General features: G+C 36.2%; 1 pseudogene; it reads left to right on the top strand.

The window, feature by feature from the left end:
• LOC133630535 (NEDD4-like E3 ubiquitin-protein ligase WWP1) overlaps positions 1-14,745 on the top strand; it is a 79,085-nt pseudogene that overhangs the window by 23,673 nt on the left and 40,667 nt on the right.

The raw sequence follows: 14,745 nt of genomic DNA, 5'->3' as shown, positions 1-14,745 counted from the left end.
TAGCGTGACGTAGTCAGTTGTACATTTCCGCAAAGTTCCCTATTGTTTACAGTGATGGCGGCCAGAAGTGAGAGCGATTCGGACCGAGAAAGCGACCATTTCCCCATTAATTTGAGCGAGGATGAAAGATTTGTGGATGAGGAAAGTGCAAGTGAAGGACTAGTGGGGTGTGGAAGCGATTCAGATAGGGAAGATGCTGTGAGAGGCGGATGGGACCTGATATTCAGCTGGGAATGACTACAACAGTAAATAAACACAAGACATATATATACTCTATTAGCCACAACGCAACCAGCCCAAAGGACCGTTCACCTAACCCAAGGTTCATGAAGCTTATATATTTACCCAAAGTTACGTACGTGACACGCACATACGGGCAAGCGATCAAATGTTTGGAAGCGCGCGGATGGGACCTGATATTCAGCTGGGAATGACTACAACAGTAAATAAACACAAGACATATATATACTCTATTAGCCACAACACAACCAGGCTTATATTTAATATGCCACAAATTAATCCCGCATAAAAACACCTAGGTGTTTGTTATGCTAGCTCCTAGCTCCCGTCCATATAACCCGCCAATACAATTCAAACACCTGCACAACACACACAATCACTCAGCCCAAAGGACCGTTCACCTAACCCAAGGTTCATAAAGCTTATATATTTACCCAAAGTTACGTACGTGACACGCACGTACGGGCAAGCGATCAAATGTTTGGAAGCGCAGCTGCGTACTCGCGGTACCGCGTCTGCGTCTGTGTATCCAAATCAAAGTAATCCTGGTAAGAGTCTGTGTTGTCCCAGTTCTCTACAGGCGTCTGTGTATCGAAGTCAAAGTCCTCCTGGTAAGAGTCTCTGTTGTCCGAGTTCTTCGGTCTTGACTGCATCTTTCGGGAATGTAAACAATGAAACACCGACTGTGTTGTGTTGCTGACTTCCCTCGCAAAATACTCCGCTTCGCGCCGACAACTTTCTTCTTTGCTTGCTCAGCTTCTTTCTCCATAATGCAATGAACAAATTGCAACAGATTCACCGACACAGATGTCCAGAATACTGTGGAATAATGAGATGAAAACAGAGCTACTTTGTATTGGCTTCAATGGGGGATCCATACCTCTGTTTCACTGGCTACGTCACGCGCATATGTCATCATCCAAAGGAGTTTTCAACCGGAAGTTTAGCGGGAAATTTTAAATTGCACTTTATAAGTTAACCCGGCCGTATTGACATGTGTTGCAATGTTAAGATTTCATCATTGATATATAAACTATCAGACTGCGTGGTCGCTAGTAGTGGCTTTCAGTAGGCCTTTAAAAATACCCAAAGCACTTGACAGGGAACAGTCATGTTTCATTCTCTCTATCTAATGTATGCTAATATGCAATTGTTCTTCTCCACTCCTCCAGAAGTCCAACAGAATGGTGATGCCATCCATGGAAATGGACAATCTTCTTCAAGTGTTGCCAATTGGTAAAATTAACTCTCTAAATCTCTCCAAACTATTTGGGATTATTCTTTCCCAAAGGAAACTCTTTAATACATAGTATGCGTTTTACTTTTAGTTTTTTAGCCGTTTGGACTCAACGTTTTTGAATGCATTCAGCTAAGCAGACTTAACATTGGAAAGCTAACTCAAAGTAAATTTTTTTGGTGGATTCAGTTTGTCAACAAACCTGCCTAAATCAACCAATGTACCAGTAAGTTCTGCTACACTGGGTTCTTCTCACAGTACCTAAAGGCTCCTGCTTAAAGTGACTGTTGGTGAGAAATGTTTCCAACCAAGAAAATACAGCAAAAACACCGTTGGCCAGCTTATGTTACCTCTAGTGGTTTGACAGATCAAATATATGTTTCACAATGACTAGTTATATTGAATAATATTTAACTTAGGCTTGTTACTTAGCACTGTCTGGTGCACACGAGGGAGTGCATGCACCTACACAAATGCAGTCCAAGAGAAGCAGGCAACAATTTTAAGTCTTGTTGTTGTTGCAATGGTCGCAAACATTAGAAAATTCCTGAATACATTTTGATGGGGCTGCTATATGTTGTGAACCTCCGGCCCGTGTTGCTCGAAAAGCGGCTTGCTGCCTTTCAGGCAGTTGTTTTAAAGACAAATGCAAAATTAGCTAAAAAAAAAAAAAAAGTTTACATGCTGAGGTTAGCATAATATTTCTCCGATGTTACCATGTTTTTAAAAAAAATTCATCAAAATATCACTTTCGCACATCTTTAAAGAAATATAATAAAAATAGGATCTTAGCTATAATGTTAACATAAAACGTTCTAATGCATGTGAAGTGAATTATATTTATATAGCGCTTTTCTCTAGTGACTCAAAGCGCTTTACATAGTGAAAGCCAATATCTTAAGTTACATAGAAAGCAGTGTGGGTGGCACTGGGAGCAGGTGGGTAAAGTGTCTTGCCCAAGGACACAACGGCAGTGACTAGGATGGCGGAAGCGGGAATTGAACCTGGAAACCTCAAGTTGCTGGCACGGCCGCTCTACCAACCGAGCTATGCCACATGCTAATGGTCAGTCCGTAATGTTTGGCCCTGACCTTAGCCAAGTGTGACTCATCACCAACCAATCATCATGGATGTTCTCATCCAGCTCATTGGATTTCATACATATTTGTTTGGCCTGGATTCACACTACATTTCTCTCTTTGTAGCTTTGATGGAAGCTACTTTGCCACATGGCTATAAAAGTAGCTAAGCTACAGGAAAAGCTACTCGTTAAAAACATAGCTAAGCTACTGCAAAATGTAGTTAAACTACGTAGCTTTCCCTTGTGGATCTATAAAGTTTGTTGAAGTCTAAGTCTAGCTTGCTACTGCCCATCACTGGTGTCACGTACGCTTGTAGTTTGTCATTATGTTGTAAAAGATGGGCAGGATTGAATGTTTACAACAATTTGCGCCCTCTACTGTAACTGTTGCAAGAGGTCCTATCTGTGACAAAGTGCTCATTCTGTGTGGACATGTGTTGTAGTATTGGTAACCTTATCTTTACTGCGTGCATATTTTGCAAAAGTGGATTGGTGATTATGTCAAAATTAGGGATGTCCGATAATGGCTTTTTGCTGATATCCGATATGCCGATATTGTCCAACTCTTTAATTACCGATACCGATATCAACCGATACCGATATATGCAGTCGTGGAATTAACACATTATTATGCCTAATTTGGACAACCAGGTATGGTGAAGATAAGGTACTTTTTAGAAAAATGAATAAAATAAAATAAGATAAATAAATTAAAATCATTTTCTTGAATAAAAAAGAAAGTAAAACAATATAAAAACAGTTACATAGAAACTAGTAATGAATGAAAATTTGTAAAATTAACTGTTAAAGGTTAGTACTATTAGTGGAGCAGCAGCACACACAATCATGTGTGCTTACCGACTGTATTCCTTGCAGACTGTATTGATATATATTGATATATAATGTAGGAAGCAGAATATTAATAACAGAAAGAAACAACCCTTTTGTGTGAATGAGTGTAAATGGGGGAGGGAGGTTTTTTGGGTTGGTGCACTAATTGTAAGTGTATCTTGTGTTTTTTATGTGGATTTAATAAACCCGATACTGATAATAAAAAAACAGATACCGATAATTTCCGATATTACATTTTAACGCATTTATCGGCTGATAATATCGGCAGACCGATATTATCGGACATCTCTAGTCAAAATCAATAAAAAGAAAAGAAGAAGGGTGGTTCAGGCAACAAAAAAGGAGTTTCAGCATAGAAGCAAATATCCTTTATTATTTCGTAGTAGACTACAGCGATCCCTTTTTATTACTAACAAGATGCAGCCTTTTAAATTGTCAAATTCTTTATCTCTTCTCCTTTTTTCTCTGGCCAAAGTCGGTAATGTGCACAACCATCAACTCCAGAGTATTGATTTGAAAGGCTTTCCACTGTCAGTGTCGTAACAAAAGTGACTGAAGAAGAAGAGATGACATGGTGGTGATGAGGATTCATGTTTCCACCTCCAGCACAGTGAATGGGACGGACTCGGGCCTGCGCTCAGACTCCTGTTCACCGTCTAATGGAGGGGAAAGTCAGGTGCCTTCCATTTCCTGCAGCCCGTCCTCCGGTCCCGTCGTCAACGGCGACGTCACACACGACTCCAGCCACCCACCCTCAAACGCTGATGTAGCGAGTCGGACTGGTGAGTAGGTACTTCATTTGTTCAATACTGTACATCAAGTATATCATACACTTTTCATCTTGCTATTTAATAGCTTAAATATGTGCTATCTGTAGTAATCATTTGTATTTACTGAGTACACCACCGTGTGTACTTGATTATGAGAAAAAACCTAATTGTGACTTTTCTCTCTAAAATTGCAATTTAATTTGCCATTCTTATATTTTATACAAATAAATGCATACAACTGCAAAAATAGGGAGTGAAGGAAGACATGTTACTATTAGAGATGTCCGATAATATCGGCCGATATATGCGTTAAAATGTAATATCGGAAATTATCGGTATCGTTTTTTTTTATTATCGGTATCGGGTTTTTTTTGTTTTTGTTTTTTTTTTGTTTTTTTTTATTAAATCAACATAAAAAACACAAGATACACTTACAATTAGTGCACCAACCCAAAAAACCTCCCTCCCCCATTTACACTCATTCACACAAAAGGGTTGTTTCTTTCTGTTATTAATATTCTGCTTCCTACATTATATATCAATTTATATCAATACAGTCTGCAAGGGATACAGTCCGTAAGCACACATGATTGTGCGTGCTGCTGCTCCACTAATAGTATCAATCAATCAATCAATCAATGTTTATTTATATAGCCCTAAATCACAAGTGTAGTAGTACTAACCTTTAACAGTTAATTTTACTAATTTTCATTCATTACTAGTTTCTATGTAACTGTTTTTATATTGTTGTACTTTCTTTTTTATTCAAGAAAATGTTTTTAATTTATTTATCTTATTTTACTAATTTTTTTAAAAAGTACCTTATCTTCACCATACCTGGTTGTCAAAATTAGGCATAATAATGTGTTAATTCCACGACTGCATATATCGGTTGATATCGGTATCGGTAATTAAAGAGTTGGACAATATCGGAATATCGGATATCGGCAAAAAGCCATTATCGGACATCCCTAGTTACTATAAGACTTAACATATTCTTGTCTCAAAGTGCCACACATTAAAAACAATGTACAATAATTTACTTTTATGTCTTTATGCAGACAGACTCAGAGCTTTTTTCTACGTCATGCTCTTTAAACATAAATAACCGATAAAAGCTATACAGTGTTTATAATGTAATCATAATATATAATAATAATGTAACCATTTAAAAAAGTATAACCTTTTATTTCTCATTACTGTAGAATTGTTGACCGTTGTACTGTAATTGGCAGGTAAAAAAAATAGACACAAAAAATTAAATTGACTAATTTTTCAAAGCAAAAATGTAACTTGAATAAATATTGAACATCTTAAAGTGCTTTATTTTTCCCCAGCTGGAAAAACTAGGTTGGACGTTGTCTTTTAGTTTGTTGCCATTATCCAATCCAATCCCATCCACTTTATTTGTATAGCACATTTAAACAACAAAAATGTTTACAAAGTACTGCACAACAATATTAAAAACAATATTCAAATATTATCCTTAGCTCCACCAATGACTGAATAAAAACAAAAAATGTATAAATATAAAAATAAATATGATTAAAAATGATTTTAAAGGGTAAAACCAATTAGAACAATAAATAGAAATCAAAATTTTAAAAACACAGAGGACCACACAACTCACGTAGTGTTAAAAGCCAGAGAATAAAAGTGGGTCTCAAGACGAGACTTAAAACACTCCACTGTGGGAGCAGTTGGAACATGGAGGGGCAGAGTGTTCCAGAGCTTAGGGCCGACCACAGAGAAGACCCTGTCTCCCCTGGTTTTTAAGTCTGTTCTTGGGCACCACGAGCTGGAGCTGGCTCTCGGACCTCAGAGCGCGCGGAGGAGTGTAAATTTGGATGAGGTCCGAGATATCATGAGGTGCCAGTCCATGCAGAGCTTTAAAAGCAAACCGCAAGATTTTAAAATCAATTCTAAAATGAACAGGGAGCCAGTGCAAAGTCTCAAGAATTGGGGTTATATGCTCGCGTTTCCTGGCCTGTTAAAAGCCGTGCTGCCGCGTTCTGGACTAACTGCAACCGGGAGAGAGCTTTTTGGCTAATGCTAGCATAAAGTGCAGTGCAGTAGTACAGGCCACTTGAACTAAAAGCATGCACCACTTGTTCAAAAAGGTTAAAAGATACAAACGGTTTTACCTTTGCTAAAAGACGAAGATGTTAAAAACATGATTTTAAAACGCCATTGACTTGTTTGTCAAGTTTAAAATTGCTGTCTATAGTGACGTCAAGGCTGGTGACTAGGCCATTGTTGCTCGTTCGTCCATGTTGATGGGCTCATATTGCCCATCTGATTTGAAGCTGAAATGTGACCATTGATTTCCTCCCCATTTTTGTTACATTGCGGAACTTGTCACTGGCGAGTCGCGAGGCTCCCTGTGGGTGCGGTCTCGCTGAGGCGCTCTACGCCCACCAAGACAAAGATTGTGGATGACTGAAAAGAGGGCTCACTGCGTTCAGTTAGTTCCTCTGTTAAACAAATGCGCTCAGGTGCTGAAAGTGATGCACCGAGGGAGATCTCCTGTTTATAGCCAGGAGGAAACGCGACGCTCAACATTTCTGATTGGCAAACATGTCTATCACTCAAATGCCGGGGCAAACAAAATAGGTCAGCGTCTTGTGGTCACATAATTGCACTAATGAATGTTGATGAATCATGCAGGCGCAGTGTATCTTTCCGTGCTTCACACAAACAGCTTACTCTGACTTGGTCCATTCTAAGAGCAGACTTGAAATGGCCCAGGTGTGCCAAGAAAACTGGATTGCAATGAATTCTCTATTTATTGGATTACACAAACAAACTTTTGTAACATCAAGAATGAGCATTAGCATATTATTGTTGTCTTTTTGTGTACTTATGACATGTGTTCTGCAGTTAACGGAGAGACCTGTGACGCTGCCCGTGGGTCATCATGTGATACAACTCACTCAGAATACCAGGAGGACTGCACCCCAGACGCCCCCCAGCCGGACTCTGAGACGCCACCAGACGTCACATCTCAGCAGCAGTCGAGCCGCACACGGGCTGCATCCTCCTGTTCCGCAGCGAGGCCGACTGATGAGGCTGTGGCTGCGAGTGATGCCTCCTCCTCCCCAGCACAGGGTGGCACAACCTCAGCAACGTCCTCGTCTTTGTCCTCCCCCCCAGCAGTGGGAGACACAAATGTGTCTGCAGCCAGTGAGAGCAGCAGCAGCGCTGCTACAGATGGAGCCAAACCCAGACAACAGGTGCCTGCAGGCGGGGCCTCAGACCCTCTTCCACCTGGGTAAAAATAACATTCACACCTGAACAGGGGTCTTCATGATGACAATAGTAAAACATACAGAAGGATCTAAAAATAAACAGTAAATCCCTGAATTTTTTTAATACTGCATTTACATACTGATTTTATTTACACTTTTAATACTGCATTTACATACTGATTTTTTTACACTTTTAATACTGCATTTACATACTGATTTTTTGTACAGTTTTAATACTGCATTTACATACTGATTTTTTTACACTTTTAATACTGCATTTACATACTGATTTTTTGTACAGTTTTAATACTGCATTTACATACTGATTTTTTTACAGTTGTAATACTGCATTTACATACTGATTTTTTTACACTTTTAATACTGCATTTACATACTGATTTTTTTACACTTTTAATACTGCATTTACATTTTTTTTACACTTAATACTGTATTTACATACTGATTTTTTGTACAGTTAATACTGCATTTACATACTGATTTTTTTTTTACACTTTTAATACTGCATTTACATACTGATTTTTTTTACACTTTTAATACTGCATATACATACTGATTTTTTGTACAGTTTTAATACTGCATTTACATACTGATTTTTTGTACAGTTTTAATACTGCATTTACATACTGATTTTTTTGCACTTTTAATACTGCATTTACATACTGATTTTTTTTACACTTTTAATACTGCATTTACATAATGATTTTTTTACACTTTTAATACTGCATTTACATACTGATTTTTTGTACAGTTTTAATACTGCATTTACATACTGATTTTTTTACACTTAATACTGCATTTACATACTGATTTTTTTGTACAGTTTTAATACTGCTTTTACAAACTGATTTTTTTTACAGTTTTAATACTGCTTTTACAAACTGATTTTTTTTACAGTTTTAATACTGCATTTACATACTGATTTTTTTTTACAGTTTTAATACTGCATTTACATACCTTTTTTTTACACTTTTAATACTGCATTTACATACTGATTTTTTCACACTTAATACTGCATTTACATACTGTTTTTTTTTTACACTTTTAATACTGCATTTACATACTGATTTTATTTACAGTTTTAATACTGCATTTATATACTGATTTTTTTACAGTTTTAATACTGCATTTACATACTGATTTTTTACAGTTTTAATACTGCATTTACATACTGATTTTTTTACAGTTTTAATACTGCATTTACATACTGATTGTGTTAGTTTTAATACTGCATTTACATACTGATTTTTTTACACTTTTAATACTGCATTTACATACTGATTTTTTTACACTTAACACTGCATTTACATACTGTTTTTTTTTTACACTTTTAATACTGCATTTACATACTGATTTTTTTACACTTAATACTGCATTTACATACTGATTTTTTTGTACAGTTTTAATACTGCTTTTACAAACTGATTTTTTTTACAGTTTTAATACTGCATTTACATACTGATTTTTTTACAGTTTTAATACTGCATTGACATACTAATTTTTTTATTACAGTTTTAATACTGCATTTACATACCTTTTTTTTTACACTTTTAATACTGCATTTACATACTGATTTTTTTACTTTTAATACTGCATTTACATACTGATTTTTTTACACTTTTAATACTGCATTTACATACTGATTTTTTTGTACAGTTTTAATACAGCATTTACATACCTTTTTTTACACTTTTAATACTGCATTTACATACTGATTTTTTTACACTTAATACTGCATTTACATACTGTTTTTTTTACAGTTTTAGTACTGCATTTATATACTGATTTTTTTACAGTTTTAATACTGCATTTATATACTGATTTTTTTACAGTTTTAATACTGCATTTACATACTGATTGTGTTAGTTTTAATACTGCATTTACATACTGATTTTTTTACACTTTTAATATTGCATTTATATACTGATTTTATTTACAGTTTTAACACTGCAATTACATACTGATTTTTTGTACAGTTTTAATACTGCATTTACATACTGATTTTTTTACACTTAATACTGCATTTACATACTGATTTTTTTGTACAGTTTTAATACTGCTTTTACAAACTGATTTTTTTTTACAGTTTTAATACTGCATTTACATACTGATTTTTTTACAGTTTTAATACTGCATTGACATACTGATTTTTTTTTACAGTTTTAATACTGCATTTACATACTGATTTTTTTTACAGTTTTAATACTGCATTTACATACTGATTTTTTTTAGTTTTAATACTGCATTTACATACAGATTTTTTTACACTTTTAATACTGCATTTACATACTGATTTTTTTACACTTAATACTGCATTTACATACTGATTTTTTTACAGTTTTAATACTGCATTGACATACTGATTTTTTTTTACAGTTTTAATACTGCATTTACATACTGATTTTTTTTACAGTTTTAATACTGCATTTACATACTGATTTTTTTTAGTTTTAATACTGCATTTACATACTGATTTTTTTACACTTTTAATACTGCATTTACATACTGATTTTTTTACACTTTTAATACTGCATTTACATACTGATTTTTTTTAGTTTTAATACTGCATTTACATACTGATTTTTTTTACAGTTTTAATACTCATTTACATACTGATTTTTTTTACAGTTTTAATACTGCATTTACATACTGATTTTTTATTTATTTTAATACGGCATTTGCATACACATTTTTATGAGATAATCTGGCATTTTACACTTTCAATTTCCCCCAAAAAGGCTGTTACAGAAACATTTTAGAATGTCGGCCTGATGATAGCCATAGTGCGGTCGTGATGCTTTCATCACCCCTTACTGGTCTGAAAATGAAGTAGAGGTAGAAAAGCGCTAAACAAGTACAACCCATTTACCATTTACCATTTAGTTTGAGAAGACAAGCCCCACAAATAGCGGTGTTGAAAAATATATATCCAACCAGGTGACATTATGTAAGACATTATGTAAGTCAGAAAGAAGAAAGAAATCATGCACATTTTCACCAAATAAGGTTGCATGTTTGAACAGTAACACTGTTTTGCTATCTTGTTGTTTGCATGACAGATTGATGATACTGTTGTGCTCCTAAGGTGGGAGCAGAGGAAAGACCCACATGGGCGAACATACTATGTAGACCACAACACCAGGACTACTACCTGGGAAAGACCACAGCCTCTGCCACCAGGGTGAGTCTGCATCTTTTTGTTGCCTCCTTTTGGCCTCAGCCAGGTTTTTACATTTCTCATTGAATTGCATCAATGTCCACACATGTGAACTCATATTCAGGTTATACAACATCAGCAAGGAACACATGTAGTGAAAGAAATGATGCACTGATTCTAAGTCCCTCTCCCCATTAGATGGGAGCGTCGAGTGGATGACCGGGGCAGGATCTACTACGTGGACCACAACACACGCACCACCACGTGGCAGCGCCCCACTATGGAGTCGGTCCGAAATTTTGAGCAGTGGCAAAGTCAGCGCAGCCAGCTGCAGGGAGCTATGCAGCAGTTTAACCAGAGATACCTCTATTCTGTAAGACGATCTTCTTTTGTCTCCATACATTTTCTATAGTTCCAGCTCTTATTGAATCTGTCTACTCCATTTAAACAGAATTATTTGCAATGCAACTCTCAGAATATTGTGCCTGTGGACCACAATGTTACACACCTGCATTTCAACAGATTTAAACATACTGCATGTATAAAAAAATAAAAGGAGTTATTTCCTCTCTTTGTAACTGTATTCCAGTTTTATATATATGTGTGTGTTTATTTATATATATATATATATATATATATATATATATATATATATATATATATTTGACAAGATAAATAGTTATGTATGTTTATCACGTTGAACAGAAATGTGCATTGTAAAACAAGACTGATTATTGGTATTTAGAAGTATTCCAGAGCCCTCCTGTTACTTTTACACTTGAAATGATTTAATTTGAAGTATTTACTGATATGACAGGTACCTTCAGTAAACTACTTGCACTCAAACTTGCAAATTTACTGTCGGCAAGTTTCTTTGGTTATCGTGTGAGCTTTGCAACGCTCCAAGTTTTTCATTCTCGCTGTGACGTCATCCACCCAAAGCATGATTAGCCTAAATGTAAAGACCGCTAGAGGAACCAACCACAGAGTTAACATTGACAGCAACATATACAATATTTCAATGATTGTGATGTTTCTAAACAGTCTATTTACACCTCTTATTTTCAGGCCTCAATGATGTCTGCTGAGAATGATCCTCTTGGCCCGCTACCTCCTGGTTGGGGTAAGTTCATGCTCTGTTTCTCAGTCTCGCTTCCATTGATACTGTGGTACTTTGGTTTTCATTAGCAGTACGTTCCAAAAGCTCCGACCAAGCAGAATCCTACAAAATCGAAGCAATTTTTTACCCGTGAGAAATACTGCAACTCTCACTAATGCATGACAGACACTCAAACATCAGGGGCCGTACTTATCAAGCTTCTTAGAATGACTCCTAAGAAGTCTGCTAAGAGTTGACTTAAGAGTAAATAAATTCTTGGCTGAAAGCTGCACTTAAAAGTTAGTTATCAAGCATCTTACTCACACTTTCAGCGAAGTGTAGGACTGAATCTTAAGTGTCACACTCAGAGCTGAATTACGACATTACTATGTGCCGTAAACGCAATTTTAGGTGACGTCATTTCTGTGTCCATAGAAATGACCAATCACGGAAGGGAATCCCTTGTCTAAGAATAAAGAAATATCTTAAATATTGAAGTGGACAATGGGAGTGTATATTTTGACAATAAACTACAAAATAATACAAAACAAACAAACAATATTGGCAATGAATCAAAAATAAATGTTTCCTTTTTGTTGCACCTTTCCTGCTTCCTGCTCCCAGACCGTAACAAAGAGGCAGGGGAGACACTTCTCCAGGATGTATGCTCGGGGCAACACCCTTCACTTTACCCGGCAGTGGGTCTCCACAGCGGACGACTTTAGAGTGAATGATGAGTCCGGCGATTAGTTGCAAATCTTGCTTTATTGATTGCTTGCACACAGCCAATCCAACACAAAACAAACTAGTCCCCGCTCGCACTCACAATACCGCTCCCTCTCTTCTCTCGCCCACACACTCACTGACGTCACTCACCTCACATGCTGTCACCTATTAAAGGGTCACACACATACACATACGCTACTCTCATAACATTTTCTTTCCAATTCATTAATTAGGCAACTAATTTGACACTGGTGTGGGTGGCTCTATATATACTAGTCCACTGCAGACACATGCAGAAATCAACAAGGAATCGAAAATTATTAAACCTGTGACAAAAATAATACCTGCTCTGTCTAAACGATACCGTTTGATCAGCTGCTCGTCATCAAACAAAGATGAACGTTGGCGCACGTCTCTCGCTTTTATTCTTAAGTTTGAGAGTAGGACTAAATTTCGCAAATTTTCAGGACCTAAGTGTAAAATGGCACTCTAAGAAGCTTGATAAGTACGGCCCCTGAACCGCAGAACATCTTTAGTTTTACCTGCATCAAACAGTACAAAATACATGGATGTACATTTAACATCACTTTTTATTGAAGACTCTTGTTGGCAAAGACAGTGATGAGAGGAGCACCACCTTTAGTAGTATAGTAGCTACAAGTTTTGTCTTGAATTCAATAGTTTCTCACCTACTTTATCAAAGTGCTGGCACTTACAACTTGCATTCTATTTTGAGTTTGATTTTGCAGAGGTAGTCAATAAAAAAAAAAGCACAGAGCCATAACTGTATTAGTCAGTAATGATATCATAGAGGGTTAACTGAGTTAGGGCAGAAAGACTTGTGGGTGGGGAGTTATGAACACAGTTGGTCGTATGCAGTATATTAATAGCATCACCAGACTGAGTCACCAACCTGTAGGTGTCTTTGTTTGGGCACTTGATCCCACACAATCTTACACTGTACCATAACCAAAACTTCATCCAAAACTGGAGTACTTTTGGCAAAGGAGTGCGTACAAAACCGTGGTACCACTGTACATAGAAAACAGTCTTCCTTCTGTATGGTGCTACATTGGTTTGTTGGGGTTCTTCAACATGCGTCATCATTTACTCGCTATTGTTTGGAGATCAACTTGTCACATTTGTCTTATTCCACTGAACAATAACGAGCTGCCAAAGCAGGGACTTTTTTGGAATGTTGCCTATCATGGTCAATCCCTATGTGAGACAAGAACACATATTTTTAAATTTATATGCATTTTATTTTGTAGTATACAGCAAGTAGGAGATGGCTAACAAGTAAGCTAAGGGGGGTCATCTATTCCGCCCATGAAGTCCTCTAAAAAGTGTCAATGATACTCCATTCACATGTTGTGACCTATAAGTATTAGCGACATTGTTATTATAAGCGCTAATGCCGACTAACTACTTTTAAGTGGCGCCTTGATCACAGAGAGTTAACTGGCTTCTGCAGAAATTAAAATACTGAGCTGCTGCTTCGCCTCTGAGTTGGTGAAAGTTCATTTTAGGTTATAAATCATCCTCTTACCTGGATAGTAGAAGGTTGTGGTCATAAACCGAGAAGTGACATTCAATTTAGAGACAATGGTCGTTTATATGGAGAATCAAATGTCAAACAAGTCTTGAGAGCAGACATTGTACAGTACGTGTTTTGTTATGTTCAGTTTGTATTTCTTGTTGCTACATGATGCTTAGTGTTTCACGATAGTTCGATCTGCTGATCACCCAGCTTCTAAAACTTTTAACGCATCATCCTTATATTCAAGCTCTAAAATATGAAGTTCTGGATCATCATTTGTCCCAAAGTAGTCGTCGTTAGCTCTCATGAAGTCTGCCATTATAATAGTACTTGTTACTGTTAGCGAGCGTTGTGATGCACTCTGGGAAATTAACGCTCGCCATAATGCCTAAAATTATCAAAATAGGTCAATATTACATTTTATAATTGTTACTACATGACATATATACTTACAGCTTGTGTATATTACATGTTATTATGAATGTTACTACATGACATATATACTTACATCATGTATATATTACATGTTATTATGAATGTTACTACATGACATATATACTTACATCATGTGTATATTACATATTATTATGAATGTTACTACATGACATATATACTTACATCATGTATATATTACATGTTATTATGAATGTTACTACATGACATATATACTTACATCATGTATATATCACATATTATGAATGTTACTACATGACATATATACTTACATCATGTATATATGACATGTTATTATGAATGTTACTACATGACATATATACT

This window comes from Entelurus aequoreus, linkage group LG15 (assembly GCF_033978785.1).
Source record: "Entelurus aequoreus isolate RoL-2023_Sb linkage group LG15, RoL_Eaeq_v1.1, whole genome shotgun sequence".
NCBI lineage: Eukaryota > Metazoa > Chordata > Actinopteri > Syngnathiformes > Syngnathidae > Entelurus > Entelurus aequoreus.
The sequence above is the reverse complement of the archived record's forward strand: the minus strand, read 5'-3'. Positions and strand labels throughout refer to the sequence as shown.